At 45.3% G+C, this 12,493-nt stretch overlaps 1 protein-coding gene across 3 annotated transcripts in view; it reads left to right on the top strand.

The window, feature by feature from the left end:
* The first annotated feature begins 6,776 nt into the window (after nt 1–6,776).
* tncb (tenascin Cb) overlaps nt 6,777–12,493 on the top strand; it is a 47,179-nt gene continuing 41,462 nt past the window's right edge. For all 3 annotated transcript variants that reach the window (XM_080766224.1, XM_080766223.1, XM_080766222.1), the window contains exon 1: nt 6,777–7,206. The gene's annotated coding sequence lies outside the window, so the exon portion shown is untranslated. The remainder of the gene's footprint in view (nt 7,207–12,493) is intronic.

The raw sequence follows: 12,493 nt of genomic DNA, 5'->3' as shown, positions 1-12,493 counted from the left end.
GAGCTAATATTACACTTATGGATCACAGCCTAGTGAGAAGAGACTTTGAATGCAGAATGCTCTGTACATAAACAAAGGAAAACTGACAAGAAAAAGACTGCAGAAAATGTTCTTACCAGTGTAATGATCAGGCACACAGTGTGAGCAGTTCTGGTTCTGTTCTGTGCTTACAACCATTATGCAGTAAGGAGAAGGATGTGACAGGCATATCCTTATTGTATTCCTTGAACATACTGTATTGTACAAGTTATGTAGGCCTAACTAATCCTAGAAGAATGGACAGGTTTGTGTCATCGGTACCTTGCTGTGACTCTCGGGTGAAGCTTGGTAAACATGGGCAGGTCTCAGAGGTCAGATCTTCCTTGGAGGTCCCCAACACTAAGTTACTACCATCAGACACATTCCATGTTCCGCACTCAGGGAACTGTAGTAGGATAAGCTGTAATGTTGTGCTAGATTTAATAGCATGTACTTTTTGTTTCCAAATGGAGACACAATCGTTGCATAGACAAATTGCTTTATTTAAAGCTCCAATTCGATACTGATTTGAATTAAAACATGAATATGATGAATCATCAACAAATCTGGTGATTTCACTTCTGTAAATAGTACAATACACATAGTGGGGATGTTCACCTCATTCATTCATTTGTTTTACATAAATCTTCTCTTCAGGGGTGGCACAAAAAAAGCCAGATGGGGGTCCGCGGCCTATTCCTATCCTTGACAAGAAAATGTTTGAGAACTAAAGCACTGGATTAGACCATGATTAGAGTCGTCAGAGAGTGAACTGTTTGGAGGAGCCATCATGGGTTATCTACAGTATATAATGACTAGGTTCAGACATGAAGGCAACAGTCAAGTGAGGCTGATCAAGGTCAAGGACATGAACCATCCTAACCCGGGTAAAGACATGCACCATTCTAATCGTCCTCTCAACAATCTCTTAGTACTCCTAGTAAGGGAGAAAGGATTCAAAACAAACAAAAAACAATCATGTGTACCACTGTTAAAAACATGAATAAATATAGGCTGAGAAAACACCATCTCATGTGGCATATTTTGATATTTGTATACTGTATTGATACGAATGTTGTTTTGTTTTGTTTTTCTGGCTTTAAGGGATAGTTACTTTCCATGTCCACTGATATACAGTAACTTGAATTGAATTGAGTATTTTCTGGACAGCTGGTATGGAGGAAATGGCTTCCATGACTTCACATGTTCTTTTAGACATGTGTCTGTTTACAGAAGATGGCGCCGCTCACTGTGTAATGGTTACAATACCAATATAAAGCTGGGATGGATGAGGGGGTGGTGTTTTTGAAATCAACATGTCATATCAATGCTTTGATGACATGCTGTTTTACCTGGCTATGAGCACAGTGACATTGTCAGTGGTACTTTTACTAATTTAACAGTTGACCCGAATAGATAGATTCTGAATTCATCAGTTTGTAAATTATTTTGGTGCCTTACAACAGTCTGACGTCAGGATTCAGGAACAAATGACACAAACAACATTGACAAATACCATTTGGTCATTTGGGACGTATGTCAAATACTGTCCTCATGGCATGAGGTGTATTGATTGTAGAGCTGGTGCGTTGCATCATTGGTAAGTTGAACCCCAGTTAGTTATCTTGCATAAAATGATTGTGCTTTGGACTTGGTTTTGATTCCTCACAGTTAATCAAGTGTATGAATCAAAAAGTTAAGACACTCGTAGAAAATTACCAATAAACTTTTGTCCACAGTCTGTGCATACAATGTAGCCTTTGCTGTGTTATAAATGTCATCAGTGTTGAGTGACATGACAACCAAGAAACGATCATCGTTTCTTGTGTCTACCTCATCCCCGTGTGTGTGTGTGTGTGTGTGTGTGTGTGTGTGTGTGTGTGTGTGTGCGCGTGCGCACACTACAGTGAATGCCAAGAAAACGTCCTTCGTTTTCTTGGCATTCACTGAAGGTAATTACTTTTACACCACCAACAAACTCATCTACTCTACGACGTCTCATCATCCTCAGACCAACAACAGCTGTGTAGTCGGCACATTTGTCAATACAAGTGTCTTCACTTGTAGTGCGTGCGTGCGTGCGTGCGTGCGTGCGTGCGTGCGTGCGTGCGTGCGTGCATGCGTGCGTGCGTGCGCGTGTGTGTGTGTGTGTGTGTGTGTGGTCTCTGGTGGTTGGAACTTAGTAGCAGTGGTAACAATGAACAGTGTATCAACAGTGAAGAAGCTGTGTTGAATGGCACATACTAGGGGTAGGGGGTCCTTTGACTTTTGGGGATATTTCCTTACTTTCACTGTTGAATTCAATCAGAGATACATTCATACAGTCAGCTCTGAGAAGGTTGGAAGCAGTCCTTCTATAATGCATGAGATGGAGATGGTGAACCGGGTACCAACTGTAGCAACACAAACGCTGCCTGGACAATGGTAATGGGGGTCAGAGGTCAGGGACTAAGCCCTGGACAGTGCTTGGGGACAGTTACTTTTTATACAGATGGAGGCAGCACTTGTGTCTGTGTGTGGTCCAAGATAGCCCCCCCCCCCCCTCTCTCGTGCTTGTCTTTCTTGTCTATACAAGGCTTTCTTCAGGTGAGAATAACGCATGCAATGACTTGAGAATAGCATTCGTAGTGGTTAAATCTTAATGGTAGCAGCAGGTCATTCAGGTCCTATGCTAAGACAATACAACCCTTTGCCAAATCCTTTTAAAGATGACTTGATGTAAAGCATTTCAGAAATCACTTAGAAAGAAATGGAGTTTCAGGTCTGTCTACAGTTGCATATCATTCTTATACAAACAGACAACTGCTCAGTCTCAAACCCTCTTGTCTGCCCTATTGTTAATCATCTTGGATTACTGACTAAATTTCACACCCAAATATCCTAATAGTCTATGCAGACAGCCGTGGAGTGCAAGGCAAAAGGCTTTGTTCCCCAGCTCTCTTCATCCCAACCCACCTCATCTCTTGTGGAGCCTATTCCCTGTTTATGAATTATGGATCACTGCTAATAGGATGCCTTTTCTCTCTTGTTTAACCTGCAGTAGCCACAGGCTTATTGCTCATGGACAGTTAAGGCCTTGATATGTTGGTGCGTTGCGGCGTGCAACTCGTACTGAGCTTATAGATCTAGCTTTTTTTTGCAAGTATAGTACCGGTAAGTGTAAATCCGGCTTGCCCTCTCTCTGCCCTGCGTATACTCTCTCTCCACTTACAAATCACCTGTGCTATATTGTCTCACTGCAGTAGAACGGCCTGAGGTCTTTGGCTACTGTAGATTAGGGGTGTGGGGGAGACAGCCTGGATCTCGGTCCAAGTGACCCGTCCCCTGAGAATTTAACCTGCATTGTCCCGCCTCCACTGTTGCATAATGGATGAAGGACAGACATAGGGGGGTGCAAGCCAGAGAGATAGAGGGAGAGAAGGGGATCATGGGCCCTTATTACCTTGCAATTCATTTTTAATGAGGTAAACAGGTCTTTCCAGGTCACCTGTGAGCTCACAAACGCACACACGCGCGCGCGCGCACACACACACACACACACACACACACACACACACACACACACACACACACACACACACACACACACACACACACACACACACACACACACACACACACAAATACACGGTAGGTAGGCCTACTGTATACCTGGTGGGAAGGCAGCAGTGGTTCGGTATATTAATCTGTGGTGTTCATTTAGCTCTGAGTTAAATGGACCACCATTTTACTGTGTGGTAATGCGTCCTCTCCGCAGTCAGCTGCCTTATTGCCGCCCAACTTGACATCCAGCACGGCTGCAGGGGTCCTGTAGTATAATTAGGTCTCACTGTCATTGGCAGGACGTATCTCACTTCCCACAGAGTCTCACCTCCCATCTTTTTTTTCTTCAAGTTGGGTCCACCAATTATAGCGTGGCAAGCAGACCTTATTAAATGTGCTCCAGGCAACCTTTACCTCCGTTTCCCTCTCTCATCGCCACAACCGCCACCCGATTAAATTTCCCCCTGGCGAGTTATAATAACTGAGAAAGCCACCGACCCCCATTAGATTACTATATGGTGTTTCATAATTGATTTAATGGCAATTTGCGGCAGAGAAATTGTTAGTTAATTCAGGGTTGTGTTCAGTATAGGTAATGCATTCTTAAATGTGGGCTCTCTTGCAGTCCCCAGGGGTGTTTTTCCAACCTTATGCAACATGTTATCAATAGTTGCGCTCTGTAACTTGACATGCTGTTCTTTAGCCTTTATCGAGGCGTGCGCATGTTAAATGACAGTCGATAAAGCAGAACACGGTTGTGCGTTAATGGAAAAACGGAACCGCTTCTCCCCGAAGCGAGCAGGCGAAGCAGCCTGAGTTTTTGAACAGCGGAAATTGGATGACAGGGGGAAGGATGCGTGTACTGGCGTCAGCTGGGAAATCAACCCAGCTTGCCGGCTCGACTCTGAAAAGTCAGTGAACAGGTATGCTTTCACAAACAGGGAGGGGAGTGAACTCCCACAGCAATTTCCCTGTGATGTTGTGAAGGGGAAAGAGAGAGAGAGAAAGATAAAGAGAGAGAGACAGAGACAGAGCAACAGGAAGGTGAGAAGAGGAACAGATGGAGATGCGCAGTGCGTGTTCCCACCAAGGCGGGGACTCTGCCTCCACCCCCCCTCTTTGCATTCGCAGATAGGCATGCTCATTTAAAACTGGTTTCTATACATAGCCAGTGCCTTTGAGTATCATCTCTTAAATGATATCATTACAGCCAGAAGTCATTAAAAAGGATCTTTTTCATTGAGTAGACTACAGATTTCCTCCAGCCCTCTTTCCCCCCCAACCCTCCATCCCATGGGGAAGCAGGAATGGAAATGAATTTAGGGGCCCTTGAGTCATTGAATATGCTTTTTATCACCCGATAGCTATGCTACATATGTGCCATTGTGCTTTATATAGGATTAGAGGAGATCTTTTCTGCCTGACTGGCCACTGGCACTCTGGAACAAGGCAAGGATCATTTTCCCTGCAGAGAATAGTCGAGGTTCGGTATAGAGCACTGCTCGCAACACACTTGCTGATGCTTATCAGTGTGTGTGTGTGTGTGTGTGTGTGTGTGTGTGTGTGTTTGGCTCTGGGGATTTGGATCTGAGTTGCATTCTCTTCCATAGCTGCAGGCATCATTTGTCCACCGCAAAGACCGTACCTAGTTGTTTTGTAAACTGCAGATTGAATTGTTTACTTCATGCCACCGTTATAATGCCTCAAAGTGTGATAATATTATTCAGTGACCCCTAGGAGTCTCTCCACTGTGCAGACAATGGATTACCCACTTTAGCCCCGTTTTATACATTGTCATACGACAGTGTCGCAGTGCGCACCGTGAAAGTAGCCGGTGCTACTGTACTGCGTGTTGTGAGTTTTTTATTTATTGTTAGAACATTTTCGCCTATAATCACATGCCATAAATAAGAGTGCAATGTTGAAAGTACAAGTGAAAACATACTGTAATCTTCGTATAATGATTCGGTCTAATTATCCTGCAGGCACGTCATGTTCTATTTTATGATCCATCAGGCGGGGCTGATGGAGAAGGAGGGTATTTATTTGTCAATGGCTGCTTGAACATCACCCATGGGAATATCAGCAGCATCATCTGAAACATTGCCTTTGCAGTCCAATGACCAGCTCGGCTGGGTCACATTGTGATTTGCTAATGATTGCGGCTGCATCCACTGTGCATGGCTCACTCCTGGAACATTTACGATGTTCATCTTTCTTTGGCCTTTGAAATCCATGCAAGCCTTTTCCCCTGAGAACAAAAGCATGGAGGGATGGAAGCCAGGCGGCAGTCATGGATTTTTCTCCTCTGAGATCTTGGATCTCTTCCTGTGTTTATTTTAGGTGCAGCTCTCCTGGCCTGTTTACTTGAAATGCCGCGGCACAGAATGACTGGTAATTGCAACATCCGTCGGCGTCGTCTTCTTCACTGCGCTCCGCTCTACCTGGGAGCTAGGAGACAGTGTGGAGAGAGTCTCACAGGGCCATGGAGCTGATCTCTAAACATGCTCCAATCAAGAGCTGTGTATACTGACAGGAAGATTGCTCCATGGAGAGGGCTGAGGTCTGCTTGATGCACAGCATCAGGTTTCAGGCAGCGCATTGGCTGTTAGCAACAACAACAGCTAAACCATCACTGGGCAGGATCATGTCATCACAATCCCAAACCAGTAATTGGGTGGTGATCACTGTCCTTGTCCCTCAAGTGAACGGGGAGCCACTGTGGAAGGCAGACACCATTAAGGCTCCGTTCCTTTCCGCTTTTAAACTGCTTAGGTTCTGTAACGCCATGTTAATGCAGCTCCCATATTCACTCAAAGTAATACCCCCCATTGGCTCTTCCACTTTGTGGTTAATGCCCCCTCTCCCCGCCTCCTCTCCCCACCTTCTTCCTCTTTCTTTCCATCAGACAGTCAGTCATTCATCCACTCTCTCTCCCTCTTTTTCTCTCTTTCTGTCTGTCTGTCGGTCTCCTCCCCCCCCCCCCCCCCTCTCTCTCTCCTTCCCACTCTGTCTCCCCTCTTTCACTGAGAGCCAGCCTTGAGGCATCCCATTTCAGCTCCTTAGCTTCCAGTCAGTGGGGAGGGAGGAATTGAGGGGTGGGGGGGGGGGGGGGGGGGTATTTAAGAGACGGGTTGGTGGGGGAGTGGAGTCTGACCGCAGAGAGGACTACTGTTTAAGAGAAAGGGAATTCTCCCTCCCCTCCTTTCACACACTCCCTCACTCAGTGAGTCAGTCAGTCAGTCCCTCTGACTCTCCCGACTGCTCTCTCTCCCTGTCTGTCTGTCTGTCTCTCTCTCTCTCTCTCTCTTCCTCTCCCCGTCTCCTTACTGGGTGCAAGAGCATCAGCCAGTCCCTCTCTCTCTCTCTCTCTCTCTCTCTCTCTCTCTCTCTCTCTCTCTCTCTCTCTCTCTCTCTCTCTCCTCCTAGGTGGACTGGGATAAACGCTGGGAGAACAGAAGGGAAAGATGACAGAGCTGTCAGTGCTCTGAGAGATACAGATACACAATCTCCAGAACAATTTTTTTTAGGCTGAGGCTGGCTGATAAAATATAAAGAATATTTTTTTCCCCCTCCCTCCAACATTTATTCTTCTTGGTAGCAAAGTAGATTTCATCACTGGAGCAGCTGTGAATACTGAGCAAGGTAAGTGTCTCTCTTTACCTGTGTGCGGACGCTACTCCATGATGCTATCCCTGAAAGGCTGATGCATTGGGTACCGAGATGATTGTGATTTGGACAACTTTTACACAGCACTATAGGAAGGATTTCATAATTTTTGTATTTGTTTTATTATTATTATTTTATCTTGATAGAATAATAATTTAGTTCTTTAGATTTTTTTTGCTTCACGCACAGTATAGAATAGATAGAAGACTGTTGTAGTAGTAATAGCAGTAGCAGTAGTATAGTAGAATAATAATGAGATTAATTCCACTCTTCAATGCTGAGTCTGCTGTCTGCGCCTGTATGTTTTACAGGCACAAGCTTCTGAAGCTCACTTAATTCTAGTCTTTATTGCATGCACCTGGGCTCCCATTATGTTTTACTGTGAAAGTTTTCTACTTCCGTCGGCTGTTTGCTCATTACTGTATTGCTGGAGCAGAGGGGAAGAGCATCTTTGACTCCTTAGGGATCTATAGTTACATATTCCTTCTGAATAATTCTCTCTATGCATTGGTCCCTCTGTGCATGATGAGTAGGAGAAGAGAGGGCAAACATTAGTGTACAGTATGTGTGTATGTGTGCGTGTGCACATGTGCTTGTGCGTGTTTGTGTGTGTGTGCACATGCTGTTTCCCGGAGTACGTCCAGCTCCCACTTTGCTTTATGTGCCAGCAGACATCAGGCTACTGTAGCCTGGGAGACAGACAGCTGCTCTGCATTAGATGCTGCTGGTCTCTAGTCAGTCAGACAGACAGACAGACAGACAGACAGACAGACAGACAGACAGACAGACAGACAGACAGACAGTCAGTCAGTCAGTCAGTCAGTCAGTCAGTCAACTGGTGGCTGGATATTTGACTTGCTGCCTGCCTGCCTGACTGGCTGACTAGCCCATAGGCTGTCTGAGTGGTTGGAAGACTGACTGCATGGCTGACTAAGTGGCTGGCTGGCTGGCTGGTCGGTCAGCCAGCCTTACACATGTATTCATTATCTGGTAGAACCATCGCTGATTTTGTTCCTCAGCATCAGAGTTGCTCGGAGGAAAGTAAGGATTTTACTGGATGACTCAATGGAGCCCTCATTGGATGGAGAGATTACATCCCTGATAGTCAGAGAGAAACGACTGACAGAAATAGATAGTGATAGAAATATGGTGAGGTCGATAGAAACACAGCCAGCGAGTGAAAGTGAAAGACAAAGTGACAGAAGGACAAACTGAAGCTTGGATCGATTGAGAGGGGAAAAAAGACAGAGATGAAGAAGTGGGTGTGTGCATGGAGCTGTGAGTTGGGGTGAAGGGGAGGAGACCCATAGGATACCAGGGCAACATCTATTGGATGGTGATTGCGCATCAGGATGAGACAGGATCCCAGCGAAACGAGCCATCCATATTTTAGAATCTGTGACTGATTCAATTACTTCTCTAGGGAGGCATTTTTGTTTTATTGATGAATTCTCTTGTGAACTTAGTGTGGCACATGAACGTTTGCTCTTTGAAATGTGACACCACGCTAGGTTTCCACTTCCATGACAGCTGTACTCCTAAGTCTTAACCATAGTTGGCACACTTTCAACTAATAGGTTGCTGCCGGAGGCTCGGCGCGTGTAAATGTTTTGTATATGATTCTGTGCATAGTAGCCATGCACTCACTGACAGTAACACATTAGCGTGAGGATGAGTGAGAAGCACGCCTTTGTTTGGACAGCTGCTATCCCCCAATGCCCCACATGTCCTACAATGCTCCACGAGAGGGTGACTGTATTTAACCCCACTTAGCTCCTCGGCTGGTGATCCAGAGGAAACAATAATTGTGGGTATTCATGGTGACCCGTGCCTGGCGAGGCTCAGGAAGACCAGGAGGTGATTGAATTTTGGCTGGACATGAAATTAATGTCATCTCCTTTTCAACCTATTCAAACACACACACACACACACACACACACACACACACACACACACACACACACACACACACACACACACACACACACACACACACACTGCTCTTGTCTCTTGTCCTATCATCTTTGTCTCTTTATGTTAACATTGCTTTTGGCTGCTGCTGAAGTGTCTGGACCTTTTATTGCATACATATACATTTTTCTTCTGCCAGTGGTATGTTATAATTTATGGATATATTTGTGGACCATTTCACCTGAACTCTTTCTGCCTGGTGGACATGACCGCCTGGCAGGCAGATGGTCCAACAAAGGGATTTCTCAGTAACTGAAGAGAAGCAACCCATAACATATACAAAGCAGTGCTGCTGATGATAGATGAGAGTTCGGCATTTGTAGCACTTTGGCATAAGTTGTTATTTTCGTCTGTAAGTCACAGACGATCCAGCTTGTGAAATTATCTTACACCCACTCTCCTTAACAAAACTAAACAAATATACCACACTGCCGCAACTATGAGATGTGTTTTTGTCACTTTGTTTGTCAGGGGCTGGGATTGTCAATTGATACTGACAAACATTTTTGTCTATTTTGTTCTCTGGTTTTGAGCAAAGGCAAGGCTTCCAGAAAGTCCCCATCAGACTCATCCTTGGCACGAAACAAAGACATCCCCTTCTTTCTCAGCCAAATCCAATGATTCAAAGTGATTCACAGTCTCCAGATGGGTTATAATGTCCTGTATGATGCTAATGCTTAGGGGAGAGAGGTGGGGGGTGCAACTCTTGGGCTTCATGTGGGTTCCGGAATCTCATTGTGTCAGTCCAGCCCCTCTGATGGTGGTGGCCAAGAGAAGAGCACATGTGGCAGATACTGGCTCCAACACTGCCTTCACTTCCACCAGTGACCCCGCGCATTGGAATGCATGAGCCATAATGTTGCTTGAACAACATAGGGGGAGGGGGTACCGTCATTGAGAGAGGCAGACGCAATTCAAATTGGGGCAAAATGCTAAAACGGGAGATGTTGTAGTAAAGTGTCGACCTCAGGGGCCGGGGTCAGCGGGGTGCGCCGGGGTCCTACAAGTGTCTGAATGGATGGTACTCTCAATTTGGACTTCCAACACGCTTTAGGCTTTCAATGCAGACAAGGACAAACAGATGTTCTCATAACACAGCCAATACACTCGCGTCTCTCGCCTCCATTTCTGGAGTAGCAATACAGAGAAAAATATTTTAACTACCTGGTATGATAGGATAGACTGAGCTATAAATCTATAGCAAAATATGCGGGAAGTAGGCACAAATACTCTAAATGGTCTCTTTCACTGGCCTTTGGAAAAGTCTGAGACAAGCCTTGAATAACCCCTTCTAAAACTCCAGAGATTTCCTCTCAAATGTCCAGATTTCCTCGCTGAACTCTGCTGCCACTTCTTTACCTCACTAACGCAGTAGCCAATAATACAGTAAATAGCTAGCAGTAAATTTAGCTGCAGTCAGCGCAATTTCAGGAAAAGAAACTAGTACCACGGACAGAGAAAGACATAGATTCCTGTGTGTGAATTTATCACTCCAGTCAGGGATGGCTTAGCATGCAGCTCTCTACAACACACACTTCTGAGGCGTTCCCTAGACAAAAGGGTCTTTCTCTGGTGTGAATTGATAGTTTGCACTGATACAAAAACAACAACAAAATCAAGCTTGTCCCTGACTACCTCACTAAAAGAAAGGACAGTCATGTAGTCATAAAGCCCTTTTATTGCACACACATAAATCCCCATATTCCACACAATCCTCTTTGCTGCCGAAGAGTTTTTACCCGTACCTGTCTTTCATTAGCTGTACTCTAGTCAACTTTATTTTATCTTATTTGTTTTATTAGAACCAGTATCCAGTAGTCTGCTGAGCATGCCACATCAACATTTCACTGCTTGTACCTGTACACACACACACACACACACACACACACACACACACACACACACACACACACACACACACACACACACACACACACGCAGCCACGCACATACACACACACACACACACACACACACACACACACACACACACACACACACACACACACACACACACACACACACACACACACACACACTGATGTATTGTTTCAGCATCTGGTCATCTGTGATTCAGAGAAATTATGACCATGTTGTGTCTACTGTTAATGCCACTTTAGGAAATGTATGGGTAGCAATTACATGAACAAATGGTCACTTCTGGCAACAATTGTGAAAAAGGATCCAGCCCAAGGCTCTTTTAACCCGCAGAGCTCTCACCTTGCAGCTGATTACCTGAGAGGCAAGGTGTTAGTTTCTATGTAAGTTTAGCCGTCTCTCCGAACTTGATCTCTGAGTAACTTTACATCACTGCCAGACAGACAGTTATTTTTGTTAAGTATAGCCTACTAATTGCAAAATAAATGCTGAAGAGAGGAACACAGAAGAGTGGAGAACAAAATAGTTGACCCCAGCACTCTGTACTCTATGCCGCCTCTACACCAAATATCTCCACCGAAAATTGATGATCTACAAGCTCATAGCATGGTGTGTTGCACCGCTTTGTGCGCTTGTAGATCTGAGTCCATGTGGATATTTATGACTGGAGAAGTCAGCAGTTGTTCAGTCTGTTGTAAAGACAGCAGAGGAGGAGAGCAACCAGCCTCCGACACCACACCAGAAGGATATACTGTAATAAACAGTGAGTCACCTGCAACTAAGCACGATGAAAACCCTCATGAACAATGACTAGCGTCCGTGCCCTCCATCTGGACAGAGCAAGAACAGCAGTGTGAGACACAGACATAGGCAGAGCCATAAAGAATATTGATGGGTTTCATGGCCCAGGCATGACTCAAATCGCAATGCAATAAAAAATTAATTGAACTTTAACTGTGCTCCACGATTCCCCCCCAGTGGCCCCACCATGTCCAACAACAGCCTGCCTCATTCATTTTCCTTGGATCTGAGTGTTTTGGGGGGTTTTTCCCGAGAAAGGATAAAGAGATTTTTTTGCTTGGGGGGTGGAACTGATATCCGTCCGATATGTTGCCGCCAGGCTCCAATCATTCTGCCGAGGTGCTAGTGGGATAGCACTCAGTGTTGGCAAAATGATGTCTTGGAGCCATCCGTCATAAAGCTGTTTCTGCTGGTGTCACAGACCTCTTCCACCTCCCCCCTCTCGCCGGTGCCCCTTATCAGACACCAACACGCTAACCCCTGCCACTCCCCTGCTATCTGTATCCTCAGAGCCCCCGGGGTCGCGGTAGACGGGCCACGGAATAGAGCGCTTTATGGTTTGATGAAACCGGTCTTTTCAACTGTCAAAACAACAACATTCCTCTAATTTCAT

Source organism: Protomyctophum bolini (assembly GCF_963924005.1).
Source record: "Protomyctophum bolini genome assembly, chromosome: 6".
Taxonomy (NCBI): domain Eukaryota; kingdom Metazoa; phylum Chordata; class Actinopteri; order Myctophiformes; family Myctophidae; genus Protomyctophum; species Protomyctophum bolini.
This window is presented reverse-complemented; position numbering and strand designations above follow the sequence as displayed.